General features: G+C 45.6%; 1 protein-coding gene across 1 annotated transcript in view; it reads right to left on the bottom strand.

Annotated features, from left to right (window-relative positions):
• Positions 1-25337, bottom strand: part of ABLIM3 (actin binding LIM protein family member 3) — a 770500-nt gene that overhangs the window by 730203 nt on the left and 14960 nt on the right. The gene's annotated exons all lie outside the window — the stretch shown is intronic.

The raw sequence follows: 25337 nt of genomic DNA, 5'->3' as shown, positions 1-25337 counted from the left end.
AAACAAATTCTTCTTTGCATCTGTCAGTTTAAACCCCAACTGGGTTCATTAGTGTGAGCAATCCCTTTGCCTAGAAGTCTACCTGTTATGTGCCTCAGTCCTTGTCACTGAAAACAGATGTTCTTATTGTAAGCTAAGCCCCTTTCCTGAGCTGTTTGTCATTGTAAGTCCCAGTGTAAACGAATTTCCATTTGCCACTGTATTTTTCCCTTTGCATTTGCTTTCTCCCAAAACAAGATTTTCCTACTTCATGTCTATTTTGCCCTGGTGTGCTGATTAGTATTATCTAAAACTTTGCCTATCTTCTAAGTGTAAACAATACACATTTTCTTCTATTCTGTCCCCTAGCACTTGTGAGAAATAATCAAAAACCCATTCTTCCATTTTGATCCAAAAACGGGTTTTCACTTTCTTTGTTGGCTTCCCATCTTGTGATGGTGAGCTTCACCCCAAATATGATTCCCCCCCCTATATTCCTACTCCTTGCCACTGCCTTCCATGCAAAGGAATCAAGTTGAATTGAGGTTTGAGGGTGAGTGTTGCGGAGGGAGTGCTAAACTGTGATGCTATCACTTTCTGTGGAATTGTTATTTTCCTGTTTTGTCATTAAAACAAAAGCAAGTGTAACTGTCTATTTCAATCTGATTGTATTTTCCTGTTTGTCATGATAACAAAAGTGAGTGTAACAGACCAGTTCCACTTGCTCGCTCTAGACAGGATATTGCATTTGTGTTGCCACAATTTGTTGGCTGCTGTATTTTGATTATTTTCCTTTTTCATTAAATAATACATTAATAAATATCTAATTGATACACACTGGCCTGGTTCCTAGTCCATTGTGACAAAGGGTGTTTGTGGAGGTTGGGGGCGAGACGGGCTGGAGGCCTACTCAAAAAGAATCCCTAGTATATTAAAGATAAAAAGCGTGTTATTGTGTGCCACATTCATTGTAGGGGAAGGAGTTCCCTATCTGGCATGTGCCGTACAATATACCGTCACATGATGTATTTGCACTGAAAATGGAAGCTACTTAGGCAATAATTCCCGAGCCGCAGGAGCATTACCGCATCAGGTAATGCCCCGTGGCCCATATGCTAAGGCCCTAACGAAGGCCCTGGGGGCATTACCTGACATGGTAAGGCCCCCCTGGCGAGGGACTTATTGCCATTAGTATTCCAGGGTTAAAAGCCTCAGGATACCAAAGGCATCAAATTTGTATTTGGTGTATGCCTTTGTGGTTTTCACTGCGGCAGTTGCAGGACACGATAGTCACAAAAAGACTGGACTGTGCGTTATGATTCATTGATATGGAGCAGCAGGGCACCATTTTAGCTTCCTGTTGCTCCATATTAATGGATTGACAAATGGAAAGAAAATAAAAGTCGGGAAGAAAAGAAATGTCGGTGAATTCTGGAATTGGAATGTCAGGTAGGCTCTGGCGCGAGATACACACCATTGCGTTAATTCGATTACAGTGAGGTAAGGCTTGGAAATTGCCCAATCGCTGTAAAGATCTTTTGCTTATTTTGACACGCTGCATACTAATTTTCAATAAGGAATATTTAACTACTGTAGCAGTAGCATGTACGCCCCCTGGCAATGACATTAGTGGGGAATGATTCATCTTCTGATGCTGGGATGAGCAAGCCCCTAAAGAGGAGTGGTACTCTGGCTAAGTTCCCATTTCGTATCGAGAGCATCTCAAGCGAGATGCATCTAACAAATCAATGACACCATATATTCCTTCCCCGCATGTCTATATCCTGCCAAAGTCTTAAGATATTGGATTAGTGAATTGACTGAGAGCCAGAACATGACATAGGCCTTTACCATGGGAATCTTGCCACTGCCCCAGAGAGTTTAAAAGCTTTGCTTGTGTATCACGACAAAGAAGCTACAGCAATCCCTATCAGAGTTGTGACAGTTAAGCTGTACGGCATAAAATGTTCATACCCCAGTAGACCATTGCATAGCCGTGCAAACTGCCTGTGCACCATCCCATATTTGGTGTACATAGCTTTGGACCCAATGATGACTTGGTTGATGAAATATCACTGTAAAGTCTAGTGAAGGCCCTCTGACAGCATAACTGAACTCCTGGCTGTGGTATGGTCTGCTTCACAGTGTAGACCCATATTCTCTATGCTGTAAACTCTTACTACCTTGGTTTCAGACTAAGCCGGTCACTCTGGGAATACTCACCACTGAATGGACACTGGCATAATAAAACATATTCTCGAGTTCTGCTACAATAGATCCAGAGGCTCCTTGTTGTCTACAATGTTGATGAGAAGAAAGTATCCACAAGTACTGGTTGAGCATTAAGCAGGAGTAGGGTACTACGGAACCTATTATTCTAAATCTATTTTTCCCATTAAATTACGAACATTCACATTTTTATTCTGATACCCTTTATTATCCTTGACATTTAGCCCGGCAATATCTACTCACTCAACCCACAAATATTTGTTCCTAGTCCTTATTTTGACCTCTGTGACAAATCTTTGGATGTCGCCCCTTCTCCCCTAGGGAGAGACCCTTCTCAAGGAGCCAGGTTGGTGAGTCCACAGTCCAATAATCCCTCTGAGGGTGGTGTACCATGGGAGGATCACATGGGGATGGGAAAAACGTGTGGCAGTGTTTTAAGTAGGCTAAGAAATTGAGGGGACCCTCTTTTGGGGCGTGGTTTCCATGGGGAGCGTGGCCTGAAAAAACACAAACCACAGTAAGGTGACCAAACATATAAATACATGTATGGAAGCATTCATATATTTCTATGCATACCTTACTGTGGTTTGTGTACTTTTCAAGCCATCTTTTATAAACATAGAAATATGTTACATATTTCAATATTTATAAAAGATGGCTTGAAAAGCACAAAGATTTGCCAACGGACAAAGATGCCTCTGGCTCAGTGATCTGTGCTCTGCTCTGCAGAGCAGATAGATCACAGAGCCTGAGGTGTCTTTGACCCTCTGCGAACTCGAGGGCTTTGTGAGGTAATCTGCAGATTAGATCACAGAGGAGCCCCAGGTTCGCTGAGGGTCAGTGACCTGGCACAAAGGAACCTTAACTTCCTCCTGTGACCCCTCACACCAGGGGTCACAAGAGGAAGTTACAGTGACTGACAGAAGTGCCAGCCAGACACACTATTGCTGAAACTGCAACTTCCACTTTCAGCAATGCTGTGGCTGGCTGGCACGTCTGCCAGTCACACAGCTGCCTGACCTTAAAATGGCAGGCATATCTCCCATCGCAGCTACGCTCATGGTGAGATAATGTGTCCCGCCATGGCATGGTGGATCTGGGGGGCCCCAGCAGGGCCCCAGCTCAGACCCACTCTTTGGGGACTGCCGGGCCAGGCCCCTCCTTTACCTGGCCCACTCAAATCACTGCCTTATAGGATGGGAGACAACACATTGAGGAGAACACAGTATTTGGCCACCCTTTCATAACCTCCCTCACCATCTTACCCTGTAGAGAATCCAGTAGCCCCTTACACTTCCATGTACCTCTGTAAGGTAAAGACTTAGACCTTAACAAGTGTGTGGAGAAGGAAGAGTAGGGACTACCCATATTAATCATGTAGAAAAACTGAGATGAGGAAGAACATCAGTACCTCAGTGAATCATAGCAGTGAGGATACTGCTACGAGGAAGATGCGCAGAGTTATGAAAAATACTCCTCAGAACCAACACACCCAGTCTAGTCAATGTGGACAATTCATTAAAATGGATTCTTTAAAAGGAAATGATGGACTCCTTTTTCGAACCACGCTCTCTGGAGGAACCACAAAGTTTAAGGAAGCTGGTAGTTGCAAACGTTGACAGATTTGTGTACAGGACAAAAGAAGAGAACAATGGGAGGGAGTCATCCCCGCGGGTTGTTACGAATAGTGGAAGAAAGAAAAGAAACAAAGAGCCCCTTTTTCTGGAAAACCTTACAACAAACTGGTAAGATCCCCGCTCCAGAAGGAGGGAGGCATCCTTCTAGACCTCCTAGAGACAGTATCCTTAGTTGAATATAGGTGTTAGGGATAGAAGTAGGTTTGACACACCGGTTGACCGTTATGATTTGTTGGACGTACTGACATCCCCTTCCTTTATTAGTTGAGGCAGGGATTAACAGTAGGGATAGCCAGGTTTTCCCTTTTCTTTTCATGATAATAAAAGTCTATAGCCAAACGCATAACGCCTTCGTGTTGGTCCATTGCCTCTGCACCCTTACACTTCCCAGTAGGTTATTCTCTACCTCAGTGCCGGTTCATACACATCAATAAACTCCACATCAATTGCTGCTTCTCAAACTGTTTATTCACGTGCTCAGAAACACTTTCAGACTATTATTTGCGTGTTGCTACAGTAGGCTTGTGTGATATTTTGGTGTGGGCAAAAGATTACGTTTATACTAAAATGCTCAGAATGCATGCACGTGCCATGGTGTATGCTGGGACTGCCCCTGTGCCTTCTACAGAGTGCAGCCTGACTGAGCATTCTGTCTCGCTGTGGATTAATGAGCCTGCTATTCTTGCAACTTCCCTCCTGTGACCTTTGTTTATGGGAGGTCTATGCCACGACAACAGGGGTCTTAAAGAGGATCACCTTTTGCCCTCCTCAAATTCCCCTGGGACTTGTGTACTGATTCCCTTGAACAAGACGTTAGAGGGGGGTACAGAGTAGGTCACATGTCAAGCAGTGGTCCAATTGTAAAAACAGGACCTGACATTTATGAAGGCAAGCTGTCGGCATGTGCAGAGTGGCATATGGAAGCATATCTGAGATGCCATCAGGCAGTCAAAATGTTGCCATGGTGGAAGCCGCAGTGTGCGCAGGACCTGGGGTACGGGCACTGATCGGGTACCGCGAGTCAGTCATGCACACTGCTCACTCGCTCCCTCGAACGCTGTAGCACGTCCCTAAAATCTGGGCAACTGGGAAATGCATAAATTGGCTCCCTGGCCACAGAGCAAGAACGCACCCTGGACAGGTGACGTCACATCTGAGTGCAAACAAAGTTTCTGAACATGTTTTTAAAGTCAGATGGCATTGCCAGGAGGTGAAAGCGATGGGCAATTGCTGCTGGGAAGAGGAACGTTTTACATGGGGTTCCACACAACCTGAGCCTGATGTTCCTTCTATAGCAAAACTTTCAGCCAGAGAATGAATCGACCTCAGTATTGGAATGGTTGATGGGTGCATAACATGAGAGGAGTTTGGGGAGATGATGTATATTTATTAAATGCCACTGTGCGTTTCTCTCCCACTTTTGGGGTCCTCTGCAATCTAATCTACCAAGTACCTCTCCATCCAAAAAAACGTCTGCATATCTTACTTGCAATGTAGCCTGTTTGCCGACAACTGTGCATGACCTGTTTTGTCTATGATGCATCCCTTTCTCCGCAGCAGTCAGGCCCAGTGTGGGGCCTCCCCTCAACGGAGACACCGCTTTACAATCACGTTATAATCTTGAAGACACCGGACATGCAGCTGATCTTAATATCCTCAATGCAATCCCTAATTCCTACTCGAATTCTTATTCCAAAATCATTCCCGATCACCTAGATACATAATTCATAATTCTTTGAACATGCAAAAGGCAACAGAAGATAAGTGTAACACTGAGCTGCCTTGGGGCATGGTATTTCTACTCTGAATGAATGCTGGAAGAAAATCTCTATCAGAATCTTTCATATCAAATAGCTTAGCTCAGCTGGTAAGATAGCTCAGCGGGTTGAGCGCTTGCTGCTGCGATCTGAGCGTAATCTGCAGTTCGCGGGTTTGAAACCTGGCAACACCAACTCAGTCTTTCATCCTTCTAAGGTCGATAAATGAGTACCAATTTCAGTTGGGTGATATTGTATGTAAATATGTGCTCTATAAAGCGTTTTGGATTAAGGTGCTATATAAATATCACATCATTATATCAGCGTTGCAGCTGATATAACATTATCCATCTTTTTGATAATGCATAGAGATCTTTTCACTCCCCAACGTATTTCTAAATGTGCGTTTCTACATCCTGATACCTGTTGGTCCTACAATTACAATGGAGCCTCCTTTAAACACATGGGCCACAATCCGAGCCTGGCGGTCTAGAGATAAGGGTGCCGTTAGCAATGTCCCGGCACCCTTTCCAGACCGCCCGACTACAAGTATGCCTGCAGGGGCCGTGGCTAACAGCAGGTCTGACCTGCCGGGGGCACCGGCCCCTGCAGGCGTGGTTTTCAGGGAAACACCAGCACTGTTAGCAACTCTGCCAGTGCTTCCGTGTCCCCATTCCCGTGGAGTACGGCAATGGGGACTTACACTTTCCACCACCTGATATCCCAGGCCGCCGGGACTTCTCCCGGTGGCACCGGGAAATCGGGCGATGGAACAGTGTTACCGGCGGGTTGCTACCGATCTCGTAATGAGGCCATGGTCTACAAATGTAATTTTGTTTGCTCTTTTTGGTCTCTCATTTGGCCTCTATGGCAAAATATATTTAAATTCAGTGCCCCTCTAACATTGGAAAATATTTTGATTAATTATGTTGGTTCATCAGATCTCAAGTTTATGAATTCACCAAATGTATTTAATGTATGTTTTTTTCTGGCATTCCACGTTATTACTAAACATTGGAAAGACTCACAAAACCCTAACATCAATGAATGGTGGAATGTATTATTTTCTACTCATAGAATTGAATCCATTATTAAGACTGCTGACAGGCCGCATGGAGGCAGGTGCTAGGGGCCCCCTTGGAGTCAAGGCCCCTTTCAATTGAAAAGGTGAAAGGCCTTGGCTCCGTCCCTGCCAGCAGGTCATTCAGCCCTCCCTTAAGTACACATACACCCAAAGACCTTCAGCCACCAGTCCTTCTTTTAGTCCCGCTAGGCTGTGGACCCTCACAGACCCCCAGCAGTCTGAGATTCAGCGGAGACCGTTGTAAAAAGAAAATGTCTTAGTGGGAGATGAGGTCTGGAAGTTGTACCTGCTCTGAGTTCACCTTCCTGCAATACTTTAGCAGATAAAAGACAGGAGCAGTTCAAGCAGGAATAACAGTAAGAGCAGTGCAGTGCGTCTATAGGAATCAAATTTAGAGGAGCACAGAGGGGGGGCACACACAAAAGTAGGGGGGCCAACTATAAAAGGACAATGTGTATGCTTTTCCCAAATTGAAGCGGGCAAATAGTCCAAAGTGGCCGGGGGGAGATACAAATCATGCTTTTATACAGCAAGCATTTCTGTTGTATATATGTATATATCTTGATGTTAATGATATTGTCTCATCGGATATCGATATTGAAAATATATATCTGTATATCTCCAAAACTCGATATATATAGCCCAGCACACGCACAGCACCAGTTAAGGTTCCTCCTGGTTTCAGGCATTCATGGGCAATTTGTTCAGATTATGAGTGTTGTCATGAGCTGGTGTGAGAAACCTGAAGGTGTCTCACCCGCTAATCACCAGGGATCTGTCATGCAGGTGCAGTGACGTAACACAACATTCTGGGGGCCCCCTTGTGAGCCATGCTGAGGGCCCCCCCAACTTGGCAACAAATCACGGGTGGTGTCAGACTCTGGGCCGGCCTAGATTACCACGCGTGCGCAACACGCACGAACATGCTGCTGCAGGGGTATGCTGCACACAGCACTAGCAGAAAGATATAAATATGTGTTTTAATGCAATATGCAGCACACTTTCAGAGAACAATTGGCTAAAAATCCAAAGTGTTTGCAATTATTTTTTAGAGTAACACCAATCCAAAAATCCAATGCATGTAAGTCACCAACAGTGCACATGAACATTAATGCTTTGTTATTAAAAATGCCATGCCACAATGAAAAGATGTCCAACTGGCTGCACAATGTAGACCAGTGTAGACACATAATAACATATTACAGTAAAGCATGCCAGACCACATTTAGACATACCTAGACTGGTTGCACCAAAATGCCAGTTAAATCAATACCATTTATAATGGTTATTTTATCACAGATGCCCAGAAAAATGTACAATGCCACAGTAAGAAACTGCTAGACTGGCAGCACCCAATTCCAGTCTAGCCAGGAAATTACACTTAGCAGGACTGTTTTATCAGAAATGCTCAGTTAAAAAAAGGTCAAGCCAAACTAAGAAATGACTAGACTGGCTGCACCAGAATGCCTCTCTAGCCACTAATACAACATATCATGCCTGCTTATCCTGGAAATGGACAATTATTATGATTTATCACACAATCCTGCCCCACCCACATCCCCTCTCCCTCCTACCCCTTACCCCAACCTCCAAATTATGCTCCTTGGCCCAGAAATACCTCAACATCCCTCTTCCTTGTCCCACTGCTTACGTATGGGGCTCCTTACCTATGGGTAAGTACTGGGATGAGGAAGAGTGGGAATAGGAGTAATGATGATTACAGGTAGCTAAGTCAGGCATTAAATCCATGTACCTCTCCCTCATCCCAGTACTTGTGTATGAAGCAGACTGCCTCATACACAAGTACTGGACGAGGAAGAATAGGGCTAGGAGTCATGAAGGTATTAAATACAAGTAGTGGCACAAACCCATTGAGTTGACTGGGCTTCAACACCCCCCCACCCCTGAAATGTTGGGCTATGTTGACACGACCTAGCTAAACTACAGAGCAGTTGCCGGACAGAACAGGACACAGATGTTAAACAGCCCCTGGGTTTCGCTGTTAACAAAGGACCATCAATTAACAATCTAAGCATTTTACTGTTAGTACCTTCATTCAAATGCCACATTTTTTAGGCAATTGAAATCATGATGTGGGATTAATACTTGCATGCCAGGGGAGTGAATGGAACAGCAGAGAGGGAACAGAAGACCACTCCTTCTCACAGCAGTCCATAAGTGGTTGCTTTCAGACTTAAAGGAGAGAGTTAACTGCTTGTAACGTTGAAGCTGCACTAGAATAGTCCCATTAAAATGCTTAAAGAAGTTAGGTGCCCCCACACAAATGAGTTTGCCCCTCCCCCACCAGCTGTTAAGTTAGCACCTCTCCCAACATTAGAAGGGTTAAAGCCCCCTCGAAATGTAGGTTTTGATGAGCCACTGAGTACAAGCACACACACTATTCACCATATACACACACGCACACCCAGCCATACATACATTTAAGTGTGTACCCTTTCACCATACAAGCACAGGCAGCCACCCATCCATTTAATTGTGCACTCTTTCACCACACAGGCACACCCAGGCAGCCACCCATGCATTTAAGTAAGCACCCTTTCACCATACAGGCGCACCCAGGCAGCCACCCGTACATTTCAGTGTGCACCCATTCACCAAAAAGGCACACACACCCATGCGCCCACCCATACATTTACTTGTGCTCCCTTTCAACATACACTCACACAAGCAGCCACCTATACATTTAAGTGTCGAGGAATCTCAAATCTAGGTGTGCTATGCCTTTGTCTACCAGTTTGTGAACCCTAGACCTTTTTTCCCACTATCTAGGAATCTCAAATCTAGGTGTGTTTTCCCATTGCTTGCCATCTGCAAATCCTAGGCCTGTCCTCCACCCAGAAACACCCAGCAACCACTGAAAGCAAGTAACAATAGCCAGGTCACTGGCCAAGTTAACTAGGAACCCGTCACCCACTTCCCATATCGAACTGCTTATCCCTCTTCTAATGCGTAGTATCCTGCCATCGTCCCACTTAGACTGTCCATCCATAGATAGAGGAACACCAGAACCTAACCCACTATTTGGACAATGACCCACAGAGGGCATCCAGCTATGTAATTGCAAGAGGACAAGAGTCAAAATCAACCAAACCACACAAGGCCCTACAGGCGGGCAACTGCCCCAGTAATCTCACTACCCTAACCATCCTACTACCAAGGACCACAAAATGCACAGAGTTGGACGCCGCCAAAGAGATTCGGAACAAGGAACAAACCGAACTGATCCACACCCTCCTCCAGTAAAAACCATCATGAATACAGAACACACCCCAACAAACACTAAGGCCAACAGAACAAACATGATGAGAAGAGAAAAATCCCTATATTTTACACCTTACCTTGCCTCAATCACAGCACCTAGACACTCCAACGCCAGTTACAGGTCCAGACACAGTGAGGACCAACTGGAACTCTGCAATAAAAGAAGAGATGACCCCAGAAGAGAAAGGTACGAAACAAAACCCCTCACTCCTTACAGCACAAAAACACAAGGGCTCTGCCAGAAACCCCAACAAAACATAGAAGACGACAAAGCAGAATAATTAATAAACCCAACCATCAATCAGGCAGACCACCTCAACAACGAAGTAGAATTCAAGAATCACCAACCAATCCACGACAACAACACAAAAGCACTTCAACTAAACAACCACAAAACAAAACAATGATCAGAAAATAAACCATGTTAAAAAGATCCATTTCAACCTAATCAACGCTAGATGTCCAAGCATGCCACAGAGATCTATGACCTCCAGTGCGACAGAGGTATCGACATCTTATTCATAACCGAAACATGGCTATACGACAATTACAAAATTACACGACATAACTGCATCCCTGACAACTTTAAGTGCTCACAAGCAAGCAGGAAAAACAAAAGAGGAGGAGGGCTGATGATAGCATACAAGGAACACCTATAAATTGAAAATGAAGAACCACTAAGCATCGAAAACTCTGAATCCCTAATCCTTCGTCCCAACAGCAAACCCAAAAACAAACCTCAATTTCATCCTGGTATACAGACCACCGACATACAATGCAACCTTCGTGGATGCCTTCACTAAATTCATCACCAACCTAGCCATAGAGCAGGAACACCTATTAATCCTTGGAGACTTCAACATCTGGTTTGACAAAGAAACTGCTAACACACAAAAGTCACTAGCCAAACAACTGAAGACAATGAAACTAAATGAACTAGTGAAAGGAGCAACTCACATGGTGGGACATACACTAGATGCAATCTTCGCGGACAAAATCCTCATCAGCACAGCGCCACCAATACAGATCCTCTAGGGCGACCACCTCATCATCCCCTTCATGATCACCCTAGCTACATCAACAGCTAAAAAACCTGACAAACTGCTGACTATCATGAAAAGAAACTGGAGGAGTAACTTAAAATTGAACTACTTAAAATCAACAAACCACCGGCAACGACTCTGGATGAAGTTGACCTTGACAGATAAACTGAACTACTGCAAAAATGGATCACCAGAACAATAGACGAGATCTCCAAGGAAAAACATTTCACCCCATTGCACAAGAGAGCAACAGCAAAATGGTTTACCCCGCTACTCAGCGCAATAAAAAAGAAAGCACAGGAAGCTTGAACTGGAATGGAGGAAAAATAACTATCTGGTGAAGAAATTACAATTCCAACGACAAATCCACTCAAACAAAAAAGAAATCCAGAAGGCTGAAAAGAAATAATACGACAACAGAATCACCAAAGCTGCAAATGCCTAAAAAGAACTGCTTAAAATCATAAATGAAATGAGAAACCCGCCTGGCTGCAACAACACACTGATACCTTCACTGAAATTATGCAACAACCTTGAAGATCACTTCAAAAACAAAATCAGCACCATCCAACAGATCATACATAGCAGACCAAGCAACTACAGCATTCAACCTACCCAGTCACCCGAGGATCGCCAGAAAAAACTCTGAAGCTTCCCCCAAATATCAGCAGAGCAATTTGTTAAATTAGTAAGCAATAGCAACAAAGCTGGCTCCCCCATGGATTCCTGCTCCCCCCTCCAGATATACACAAATCAATCCTCACACAAGGAACACCCATGGAATACTACAGAAAACTTTTCAACCAATAACTTTCAACAGGGAAAGTACCAAGGTCATTCAAATCGGCATACATCATGCTGCTCTTCAAGGCCACAGCATGAAAGGTGGAGGACCTCTCCAACTACCGACCCATCTCAAGCATCCCATACCGAGCAAAACTACTCAAAACATACATCTACAGAATAACACAAGAATTAATAGAAGAACACCTACTGCTGGATCAAGCACAAGTAGGCTTCAGACCGATGAGAGGAAGGGAAATGGCACAGCTCTCAATCTATGGGACGACCTAAAGGCTAATGCAGACTCAGACAAAAGCACAGCTCTAATACTTCTGGATCTCTCTGCAGCATTTGACACAGTAAACCAGGACATCCTCATTGGGAGATTGGAAGAAATAGGAATCACTGGCCCAGCCCTAGTATGGATTAAATCCTTCCTAACAAACAGAACAGAAACCATATGGTTCAAACCTTTCAAATCCACTCCAAGGGAATCCACCTGTGGAGTACCACAAGGATCGTCCTTATCCACCATTGTTATTCAACATATAACTGATGCCACTAATCAAGCTCATTAAAAAACATGCCTCACATGCTGCAACTGCGCTGATGACACACAGATCGTCTACGAAATATAAGATACACAGGAAGGAAACAACGAACTAACACTTGAGCCACAAGTAAACACTATAATCAAGAAATGTTTCTTCCTCCTACACGTGGTAAAAACGATCCTACCATTCCTCTCTTTCACCCACAAAATACTCACCATCATCACACTCATCATGTCCAGAGTAGACTACTCCAACAGCCTATACATAGGAATACCAGAACGTCTATTAAAAAAACAACGATACTTCAGTGCATCCAAAAAGATGAAACCAGACTCCTACTCAATTTACCACGAAGAGAACACATTACCCAGCGCTGAAAATGCAAGACTGGCTACCAATAAAACTGTGAATAAAGTTCCAAACAACTAGGATGCATACACCCAGCGGGAAACAAGAATCCCAAGGAGGAACCCATGACCCCCTAAAATTATCTACCCTAACTGGAGGGTGGGGGAGCACACCCCAACAACACATGTCCACATACAGCTAGTCCACAGAGGAAACCTAGGTAGGTAAGGACCCCCCACGGGACAGGCAGGAGTGACCAGAACCATTTAACCCAAACATTGCCAACCCATGGCGGGGAACATGCCTGATGCACATACTATTAGAGTAACACAGAGGAAACTGCCACTCCTCAACAAAATACAACACCAAACACACAGGATAATCATGGATGTTCAGTGCAGAAACACAAAGTTAAAAGGGTTAGAAAAAACCTGCTAACCCAACTCTAAAATGTCAACTTTCTGCATACACTTCTCATACAGAAAACTCCGAAAACCACTTCTCTGCACAGCAATCAGCATATACTTCGCCACATTGCAACAACAGACAAACAACACATAACAACAGCACACTTGGAAGTCGCACCGACCCGAAAACCGCACTTAAATTCAGCGAATGGTGCAAACGGAACTGAAGCTGCCACCAGTACAGAAAAACTTCCTATTCCCACTATACCCTACTAACCACCCCACTCCCATCCTTTTCATATCTGCCAGAGCACCGGGGGAACCAGTCCGGTAGTGACAGTACGCAGTACAAATACCTTTAACAATAACATACACACACCCAGGCAGCCACCTATACATTTAAGTGTGCACCTTTTCACCATACACTCACACACACATCATGGGGTTGAGAGGAGCACTATTTCTTCAAAAAGAAATGGTTTCTGTTTGAATCACTCTGACTTCATAAAGAAATTATTTCCATTAATCACCGAACCATAACGGAAATAATTTCTTTAGGAAGGAAGAGGGCTTCCCCCACCCCATGACATGGAGGCCTGCAGCCTAGAGGCTTCTAAGTCATGGGGTAGTGTGGTGGGGGGGGGTCCTCGACTTCCAGAAAAAATCATTATTTTTGTATTCACTCTGCCTTCACAAAGAAATAATTTCTGTTCCAGAAATCATTTGTTTATGAATGCAGAGTGTATTCAAAAGATATATATATATATTTTTTTTTTTAATGTTGAAGAAAAAATGAATTATATTTTTTTACTCCAGGGGGGCCCCCTCCCAGGACATGTGGGTGGTGGGGACATGTGGTGGTGCCCCCCCCCAGTGAGGGTCCCCTGTTATGCCAGTGTCCAAGTGGCCAGGACACAGCCATTGCTATTGGATCCAGTTCCTTGGGATGTACCAGTGCGGAAGCATCACCTTGATGGGTGGTCCTCAGGGAGTGGAAGTGGGACACCGACGGGTGAGACACGGTACCCCCTTCCCCATAACACCTTTTCCCCATCCTACCCTGTGCGATGTTCAGAAGTTCTACCCCACTCCTTTTCCAACACAAACACTTTCCTACACTGTGAAAGAAAATGGGCTAGCACCCGAGCTGTTTATTTGACATGTCCCAACAAAAGGGTGAGGCAGAATCAGGCAATTGACAATACCTATGCACACATGACACCCCTTTCACTTCCCCACAGGGATAAAAGGCGGAGCATGAAAGCACACTTCGAGCAAGGCCGAACGCACAAGGAAGCAGCTATTCCGGATCGGCAGGTCAAACAGAGGAGAAAGCCACAGAGACCTGGAGGGACGACGAGGAGGGAATTGCCCTTGCCCTTTTCAACTCAGACACATGAAGCCTCTGAATGGTAAATCATAAGACCCGGACGTCTAGCTGGTGTGTGGTGTAACAGGTGTCAACGGCACACAGGGCCTTCCCGTGCTGATAGCCAAAGCGGGGAGAAATGCCTGCCGCTGTGGTGCAGTCCTTGACTCCAGAGACAAGAAACTACAACAGTTCAGCACAGCCAGTGAGTTGGAACAGACGGATAGCAACACCAAACTGTGCTGGGCCAAAGGTTGCAGGCGGCAACCTTGTAGAACAAAGAACTTGTGAAATTGAACTTTAAAGAAACCCTGTTAAATGGTTCAGGAACAGAGTGGTCAAGCGTCATGGGGTGCTCATTTGGAGGACTTTGACTGAAGCCCTTTTGGGTTGTGTTGTTTTGTTGAAACTATGAAGACAGAGAGGCCTTAGGAGAGGCCAGTGTAAAGTGGGAAAGGGGTCCTACAAGGTGCGACCAAAACCCCTCGTACACGAACGTCTTTGGCACTTGGGAGAAAACATATTGAACTTTGAAACTGGCAAATGTGAACCTGACAGAGGGATGCCTGCGAATTGAGGGTAAATAGTGTTATACCCGTGAACATTGTGACGACAAGTGCGAACCCGGCTGAGGGATGTCCACAATGGAAAGTTGCTGAAAAGGACATTGAGACTGTTAAGTGATAGGTTTTTAAGTGAAAGGTCATAGTGAATCCGACTGAGGGAGGCTAACGTTGCAAGAAGGATCATATCCCGGCTGAGGGGGATCCAAGGGGAGAAGAGCAGTCGCTTAATGTGAAAAAGATTGCCAAAGGAACTTTTGTTTGTTGGTTGTTTTTGGTACAGCCTGCCTTCTAAGGCAAGAGACTTTTGCAGGAAAGAGACTTGGCCCCGGAAGGTCCTTGCAATGTAGAAAGGAAATGTAACCTCGTGCTGGCGAGGCCTAGGAGTGTGCTGTGCTCAAAGGTCCTGCCTTGTCCCTTGCTAAAAACGTGGGGAAGGGAGACCTAGCCATACCATCCTGACTTATCATTTGGTGAACACGTCTTTCTTTTCTTGAGAACATTATCCCACACTATTTCTGTAACTTAGATGAAGGATTGGAAATTGTTTTTTTTAGTATAGGCCCTTTTTGTTTGACAAGACACCCGTAGGACTGCTTTCTTATTATTTGATGGTCGTAGCTCGCTCCCATCTGAGATTGACGTTTAGATTAGGATTTTCTCTCACATTTTATAGTTTAATAAACACCCTTGAACTGTGATCACTTGTGTCTGCCTTTACTGTTGCCACCATGAGTTACTTACACCGGTAAAAGACGCCTGCTTTTTTATGCACTTTGAAATGATGCACTGTCCATATTGTATCCCGATCGCATCTGCTGTAGGGGGCCTTTCACAAGTGTGCCACGGTTCGCGATGCCTTTTATTGCATCTCACATCTGGTTACAGGTGCTTTTCTGGAAGGTCTGTGCAGATCGCAATTGGACTATGGGTTCCTTCATCAGCAGTGTCTTTGTGTGGACATTTTATAGTGCAAATGCAGCAAGAGCACTCAGAATATCCAGACGGGCATGTGAACTAAAGGAGCACAGAGTGTGCCAGAGTGTGCACTATGACAGTGGCCAACCTGTGGGATGTTTTTACCCATGCATCCGAGCCCTACCAAAAAAAACTGTGCATTACTGGCATTGAAAACATCATGATGGCCAGAGCTTCCCAGAAAATGCACAGGGAAATGCATGAAGAATAGGCTGCCACCCATTTTTGCCGATGTTATGGGCACAGAAGGGCACTGCCTAAAACCACCATGGGCTACCCACACAGTAGCCTGAAACCATAGGGAATGGCAATGCTGATTGCCAAAAGCAACCTAGAACTGTGGGGAATTCATTTTCTTAAATCCCAAAAATGGTTGCATTACCAGTACTCACCACTATCAGAAAGCCAGCGTTTTAAAACAACACCAGACATTTGTGTAAAACTGAATAAATGAACCCAAAGCAGGCCAAAGAAAGACTTACTAAGAGGTGGATACAATGTAAAGTTATATTCTGAAGTGACTTAAAGGTTTATAACAAGACAGGCTGAGCTCTGCAGGTCTACAGCGGCTTAAACTGAAACTGGATTTAAAATTACCAAAAATCGAAATGTGTAAATAAACTGAGGGACAGACTTGTGACTGCCACATAGTTTGTCACTGTTAAAATGTCATAGTTTTGAACTTAGAATCAGCATTCCAGCTGCATGTGTAAACATTGTTAGTTTTATTTGAATGCAGAAAACTGGGTAACTAAAAGTGACAGTAGCTGGGGCCTGGCTTAAGGAACTGGATTCTGCCCGACAACTTCCCCCCAATTGGAGTGAAACTGGATCCACAGCAGTTCTCAGGCCTGGCTGCATTCTGAGGGGAAGTTACCCCTCTCTGATTGAATTACCAAGGGACTGCTAGAGACTAAACAAAGGAACCAGGCAGAGGGTTTATTGGGGGAAGGCCATAAATGGCTTCCTCTTGAACAATGGGCCTTCCAGGACTCAGGCAAATGGTTTATTGGGGGGACCGTAAAACAGCTTCCTCTTGGCAGAAGCAGGGAGGGGCAGGGTCTCTGAGCTTGGCAGAAACTGGATAAACTGGTTTCTCCGCCATGTGACCTGGAAAGACACACCCCTGTTGGCCAGAATATGATTCTAAGAAAGATGTATAACTCACAGTGCGGACTTGTCAAAATTATTTAAATGATACCATAATTCTTGTGAATTTTCTGTGCACGTTTTAAGACGCGTTGGGAATTTGTGTGATGTTCTGGGGCAAAACCCCGCTATTTATGGATACTACAGACTCTGTGTTTAAGCTAGAGACATGGGAATTTACTGGAGTATGTAAGGACAGGCCGTGTATATGTGTATACTTTTTAATGAAGAACCAAGGTTGCATAACCCACTAAAATCGAAAATAAGTTGCCATTTTTGAATGCAAGCCCTCAGGAAGAGCAGAGTTTGAACAGAGTCTACCTCATGTGATAGGTAATATGTACATGCAATGACAAACCACTATGTATTTGAGAAATGTGTATTTTGATCAAATATAGATTTGTGGGCAAACTGACCAGGGGAGGATCCTCTGACCCATAAAACCTACAGCATCACTCTGACTCACAGTTCCTTACCCAATCATGGGAGAGGGGAGAATTGGGCCAATGACAAGAAGAAAGGGGCAGGCTTAGCTAGGCCCAGGCACACACCCACTTTCAAAACACATAAAAAGAGACTGCTGGGACAGGTACAGACATTCAATTCCATTTGCTGCGGAGCATGCTGACCGATGACTTCACATCCAGAGATCCTACACTTAGACTTCCAAGCTAAACAGAGACTACAGAACTTTGAACCAAGAAGGCCCACTGCAAGCAAAAGTATTTGTCAGCAGGCCCAAAAAAATCATTTGCAGACTATTCACAGCCGGACCCAGGTGTTGATTCTGGCCTGAAACCCTGTGCCAGAAAGATCCAGAAGCAGTGCTGTACCCAGAGAAAGCAGATCAGTATCCAGAACCAGATGCCAGAGATCCAGAGTGACCCAGACCGCTGTTATCAGAACCAGAGAGCTGATCCAGATCACTGTGAAGTGCCGAGACCAGAACCGGAGTCCAGTCCAAAACCTGACCAGATCCGTGGCGAGGCCTAATTCAAAAATATTTTGTGAGTACCTAGCAGAACTGTGCAGAACCAATCTCTTAGTTAAAATAATCTAATCCAAACTATTTTAATCTAACCAGAACTGCCTCCTAACTGTCACCTGTCATTTTCTAGCTGCAAGCTGTAACCTGTCGCTTTGAACTTTTAAAATTTCAAATCCGAAAAACTACCTTTATTTAATCGTCCGTATCTCTGGAACCGTTTGTGCTAGGTTTAACTTTCCTCTGAAAGCTTAGAATCTCAGCTTTTCAACAAGTTTAGAACCGACTTCCTACTCCTTATACTTTTGCCTTAATCGTGATTCACGCATTCGCGAATTTTGCCGCGATTCGCGATTTGGTTAAAAATCCAGCCACGTGTGAAAACAGCAGCTTCCTTGCTTTCCTTTGCCAAAAATTCGTTTAACCTGCTAGTTACTCCTAGATCCTTGCTAAAGTGAGCCTGAACTCATCCCAAGTATATTTCACTCACCCTGAACCTCCTAAAGGGAATTAAAACCATTTTCAGCATATTCCTCACTTCATTGCCAGCACATACAAAAGCATTTTGGGCCTGTGTTTCAAACTTCTGTAGTCTAAGCTTGCTGGGGTGGACTGAATTACATTTGATTGCATTTCTGAGAACTGTGTGCTTTCCTTCCATTTCCTTGCATTGCATAAAGGGGGGGAGTGGATTGCCAAAGGAAAGTGATTACATTGTTTTGTTGAAATCACATTGAGTATTTTCTGTATTGCATTTTCATTCAACATTGCATCCATCTGAAACTAGATAAAGCATTCTCTACCACCTTATTCTTCTGTTCCTATTCCCAAGCGTGCTACCTCATCCTTTATACTACTCCTGGGTAATCAAATTAGTTTATTAGTAGAACATTACCCATTGTTGTTAACTGCTCATGTTCTGAAGTGTGATATTAATTATTAATTTATTATAAAGTGTGATATATATATATTGTTTACATTCTCAAATAAACCATTTAAACTTGCAAAACAGAACTACATCTTGGCTCAGTGGGGTCAGTGGGGTTCCAAGAGAGGGGTGTTATATAGGGGTAGTCATCCAGAACTCATGAACTGGACATAAAGATATATCAATAAGGGTTCCATTCAGTATCCCAGACTAGGCATTGACTTAGCTGTAGTGCTGGATTGAATCCTCTTACAAATTGTGGGCTCGAGCCGGACGTTTGGTTTAGATCTATCACTTGTGCAGATTAATACAGTGTGCCAGCTGACCAGATACACATATCCGGTCGGATCACCACGCTGTGTTACGCTGTAAAGCACTCCTCAAAGGAACGCTCTAAGGAAAAGGTCTGTTTTGCAAAAATAAAATATAAACTTCTGTAAGTCAGGAAGGAACTCAAATTCCACAATGACGACCTTGGTAGATATGAAAATAGCCAGAGAGTACTTCTTACATAAGCTATTTGTGAGAGGTGAGTGGGCTCATCAGGACCAGACGGTCTGGTTGCAGGCAATCGCACCCCAGATCACTGAAACAGGGTCAGATATATGGAGAGACCAGGGTCCCTTACATGTGGCCCTGAGTGAACTATATATGTCCCCTAAGGCCAAGGATGAGCACAACAAGATTGCCAGGGTAGCGGCATATTTATACTTACATATGGGAGCCATGCAGGACAAATGTGCTGAAGGCCAAGATCTGGCGAGGAGGCAACTGCTGGCATTACAGAAGGCCCAATCTGATCTGGACTCTTCTGAGCAGAGGCTGCAGAGGAGCCAGGAGTCAGAAAATGATAGTAGGCAGTATATCATTAAAATAAAAGAGGACATGGATATACTGCAACAGGAAAAGGCTGACCAGGATACCAGAATTCTGGCCTTGCAGAAGGAACGCCAAGACAGTTTGGACTCCCTACTGCAGAGCCAGAAAAAACTGGAGCAACAGATCAATTTCAACAGGGCATGCACAGAGCAGGTAGCCACCCTGCAAATCCAACTAGACAGAGAGAAAGAGGAGAGCAATAAACTGATCCTGAAAGACCTGGATACCCAGGCAGAGTTTGATCAGGAGCGCCAGAAAGCTGGTGCCTTCCAAAGGCAAAGGGACGACCTGACGGCACAGATGCAGACTCTTAGTCAGGAAAGGGACACCTTAGGCCAGGAAGTCTGCCACTTAAAAAGAAAAATGGAAGAAAATTACCTGGCCCACCAGGGACTAGGTGACCTCCAAAAAGAACACCAGGACTTGCTAGGGCTCACCAGGAGGGTGGAGGAGGCTCTGGCAAGAAAGGAGCAGGCCAGTAGGGAAGGGACTCAGGAGGTAACCCTCCTGCAGCAAAGACTGGCCCAGTACTCCAGGACCAATCAGGAGGCACAGAGAGAAAATGAGGCTCTCTGTCAGCACAATGATAGGCTCCAGCAACAGGTAGCGATGCAGGAGAGACTGATAGAGTCGAGTAAGGCCTTAACTGAGGAACTGAAAGTGCAGGCTCTTGCATTGCAACAGGGAGCAGGGGCGGATAGAGACCAGGTTCGCTGGGAGAGGGAGACTCCTGAGCATAACCTTAGGAGCCCTAGTACCAGAGGCCTTTATCTCTCTCAGTCCCTGGACTCTGCCACCCCCATGTCCCCTGGCGCACATGAGCACCGGGCCACAGGGATGGAAGATTACTATCCAGCCAGAAGCATGGGGCTCATAGGCCAGTACCTCCCAGGAATAGATGGGCGGGCATCCGGGTATGGGCACCCAAGCACAGTGCAATTTAGTGGAGAACCCCAGGAGAATAGGCCCATTAAGGGCATCCTGAAAACTGCCCAGTTAGGTCAGTGGGGGGGTACCCATCAAATCCTGGCAGCAAGGAGGAATCTGAAGACTCCTCTGAACGGCGCAGGACACAGGAGACCAGGTCCCCACATTCTTCCAGCCATTCCCAGGCTCGCAGAATCCGGGAAAACCTGGAAGATCAGACAGGAACCTCTGGGAGCAGTGCCTCTGAGTCAGAGGATGAATGGACCAGGGTTACCCGAACCAAAAAGGCTAATAAGGCAAAAAGGGCCTTGCTTAAGGACCCATTGAAACAGATTAAGGAAATCAGGAGTGTCATCACACCTTATCATAAGAACGCCAAGTACTCTGTTTGGGAAAACTTGGAGCTCTATGAGCAAATGATGGAGACTTTTCATTTGAAGGACAGCCAAAGCTGTATCCAATATGTAAAGTGGACATTCTCCCCAGAGTACTCCAGTTTCTTTGCGGGGCTGGAGGACCAAAATCATTCAAGGTGGTCCACCTATAGGGCGGCCATATTAAAACATTTTTCTGTTCACAGAAATCCCCAAGAGGCTCGCAAGGCAGCCTACAGTTTGCAGTGTGGGGAGGATCAGGCCCCACAAGAGTTTGTGCAAGAATTAAAGCGTGCTTTTACACAGACCACCAGAAGGGTGCGCACAGACAGCAGAGAATTTGTCAATACATTTTTCCATGCCTTGCCCAAATATATAATGACCCAGCTCGTGAGATATTTTCATGAGAAAAGATCTTTAGACTGGGTCATTGAACAGGCTACCCGGATCTATGAGGTGCAGAAACCGATAGATAGCAAAAGTAATGCCCAGAAAAACCCCAAAGCCAACAGCACCCCTGCTGCTGCCAAGGTGGCAGAGGTAAAGGTCACCCCCGTTTTGGATTTGGAGATGGGGGGGCCTAAAAACCTACCTGCACCTAATAATTCACAGCCCAGAAGGCCCTCGGGCCAGTCACAGACAGGGAGTCGAGGAGGTAGTCCCACAAATGGGGTCCCCCGCTCCCCTCACTATGTAAGTCCCCGCTATAAGGGAAACCGACCAATCCTGGGTTATGTGTGGACTCCTCCAGCCCAAGGGGGGGGATCCGGCCAAGCACCTAACCCAGGGAACTTCCCTCCTAACTTCCCACAGGAGGGCAGAAATTCTCCAAATCCTGGGCAGAACTTTTTCCCCAGGTATCCGCCCAATTTCCAGCCCCAAAATCATCCATCCTTCTTTCCCCAATTCCCTGAGCCCAGACAACCTAATCCGGGAGAGGGGATGCCAAGGTTGGAGTGGTACCAAAATCTTCCCAACCAGGGGTACTACCAGAGAAGGGATAGCTACCCTTCCCGGGATCAGCCCAGGGGAGAAAATAGAGTCCCGTATCAGCCTGAGCGGGTTTCACAACTTGAGCGCCAGGTCCAAAATATGGCACGATATCTGGGTCACATAGTGAGGGCTCAACAGAACCCTCAGATGAGCATGCCACCGCAGAATGCCCCAAACTCTGGACCTGGTGCTCCAGAACAATGACGGGGGCAGCACCCCGATAACACACCGGTTCCCAGGGAGGAGGCACAAGGGGAAGGGGGGTGTAAATCCTTGGAGGAAGCTTCCTTCCCAACTTGTAAACAGCTCCTAGAAAACCAGGAACCGGAAACAAAATCTCCTACCCCTGAAAGCCTGCCTCCCAAGGAGCAGAGGGGGGTAGGAGAAACAAAGGACCCAAACAAACCCACTTTGTGGAGGAGGTACAGGTCTTCCAATTTGAGGGAGAGGGATCCTCAGAGGATCCTGGGGAAAGGACCTTCTCCTTCAGAGATGGGGGAACTCCTCTCAAGGAAAAATGGGTCCCAAGGGATTCCAATCCAGACTGGGGAGATATGGAGACTGAGCTACCGCCGCCCATCATCTCATCCCAGAACCCACAATACCGAAATCCCCTGGTTCAAACCCATCCTGGTGACTGCCTCCAAGAAGGGGGAGGCGGCCCAGAACCGGAACCAGGGGAACCCACAATGGCTCTGATCTCCAGTTGCCAACTTTTTCTTTCAGATTCCCAAGGCTCTCCACAGAATTCTGCCCAAATCTCTTCTCTAGAAATGTCCAAAACCAGAAAGTTAGCCCACCAGTTGTCCAAAAATGTGCATTATCTGTGCCCCCTTGAGGAGAAGGAGGGAAGATACTATGCCCCGGTACAAGTACAGGGGCAGGGTACAATTTTGGCACTGGTGGACACTGGATCCCAAGCTACCCTTCTGTCCAAAAGGGCCTTTGATAAACTAAATGCAGGAAGGGGGGAGAATTACCGTATTCCTCTCACCTCTCTTCCTGGACAACTGCAGAACTTTGACGGGAAGGAAATTCCTGTCGCGGGGACTGCAGATTTGGACATGACAATTGGGCGACACAAGGTGAAACACCCCGTCATAGTAGTGACTCCAGAGGGCACCCCTTGTTTACTAGGGAATGACCTCCTGAGAAGGTTGTCACCCCTAATAGATTGTGTAAACAAGGTCCTCTGGACCCAGACTAGCCGACCAATAAAATTAAAACAGAGTGTCAACCATGTTAGTTTAAACGGCATCTGCCACATGGTTGAACAAAAATCTGACCAAGTAGAATTTCACTTCCAGAACAACCAAATTCCAGATGTGACAGTAATAGCAGTAGGACAACAGACTGGTGATGGGGGGTCCTCTCTATTTCTGAAAATCAACCTTCCTTCCAGTTTAAAGTGGTATTCCACACTGGAAGGAAACGCTTTGAAATTCTTTACTAATCCACAATCAGAAACTCCCACTCCTATAGTCCAGAAAGATGTGAAATCAGCTCAGAGCCTGGCTGATATTCAGCAAATTGGAGAGCAGTTGTTCATCCCTGTTCAGTTAAATGATGGGAAGGACTCTGTTCTCGCTCGAGTGTGCGTGAACAATGGTAAGAGCTTCATCAGCGAAGCCATGTTCCGCCAACTCTCAAAAGATCCAGCCATTCCCACATTCAAACTGATAGACAAATGGGAAATGGACCTGGAAGCACCCAATTCCAAACATCTCCTGCCAAGCAGGTGTATGCTCAAAATCTCCATTGGCAACAAGAGCATAGTCCACAATTGTTGGGTCGTGCGAGACGTCACTGCCGCTTTTTACTTAGGCAGTGACATTCTCAATCGCTTTGCCATTAGTTTGGACCTAATAAACTTCAAAGCTTGGTCCCGATTAGCGGATAATCCCATGGGCTTTGATGATCCAGAAAAAGCATTTAGGTCAGCTCAATTGCTACCTTATGCAGTTGAAATTCAGATCAAAGAGGAAGTCACCATCCCAGAAAGGACCCGACAATTCTCCCTGGAAGTGAAAGTTAAAAGAGGACAATATTTGCAAAACCCTGATGCTTATATACATCTAAATACTTCTCTCCAACAGCAAGGGTTGGGGGTAAACCCAACTCCATTAGTCAACATAGAACATGACACCATTCCAATAGAGGTGGATAACAGCGACTTAAAGAGTATTACTCTAGCCGCAGGCACCATTATTGGAATGGCGGTTGATGACCGACATTTTTCCATTGATTTAGGAAATGAACTGTTAGGACCAATCACCAAGGACTGCTTCGACAGTGACAGTGATGACAATACAACACCAAACAGGATTTTTACCCGCCATGGGGGGAAATTCCTGGTGTACACTTCTTGCCCTTATGGTAAGGAAGATGTGACTTGTGACTTCAGGAGGGATGAGGTGATTTTCCAGGTCCATGAGGGCTGCCTTTCCCACCTGAAGCCTCCAGTCCAAATCAGCACTCTGACGAGGGACTTCTCCACCCAGCTGGAGGAGGCCGCTGAAATAGCCAAACCAGAAGTCTTTCCAGGCTTCAGGCAGATGGTGGAAGAGAGAGTCAACCTAGCTGATGCCTGTGTGACTCTGGAACAAAAGCAAAAGTTGAAACAAGTTTTCTTGGATTTCCAAGATCTCTTTGCGGTAGACTCATATGACTGTGGTCGCACCGACATCCACACAACAACAATCCCCATGGACCCTGGCATGACTCCAGTGTTTGTGAAGCAATATCGTTTGCCTCTCGCATCCATGGAGTCCCTTACTGAAATAATTAAGAACCTTCAGTCCCGGGGAATAATTTGTCCAATACACAGCACCTTCAATAATCCGGTGCTGGGAATATTGAAGCCAAACGGCCAGTGGAGACTCTGTGCCGATCTCAGGGAGCTCAACAAACGGGTCCATACTTCCGGATGGCCTCTGCCCTACATTGACCAAGGGCTGGCCCAGATCCAGAGGTCACGGGTATTCACTGCAATAGACCTGACCAATGGATACTGGACTGTGCCTGTCAGTAGGGAGGACCAATACAAGCTGGCTTTTACCTTTGGGGGCCAGCAGTACACATGGACCCGG

The sequence above is a fragment of the Ambystoma mexicanum genome, chromosome 3p, assembly GCF_040938575.1.
Source record: "Ambystoma mexicanum isolate Mex_15411 chromosome 3p, UKY_AmexF1_1, whole genome shotgun sequence".
NCBI classification, from domain to species: Eukaryota; Metazoa; Chordata; class Amphibia; order Caudata; family Ambystomatidae; genus Ambystoma; species Ambystoma mexicanum.
Note: the sequence above shows the minus strand (reverse complement) of the source record. Positions and strands in the feature narration are given on the sequence as shown.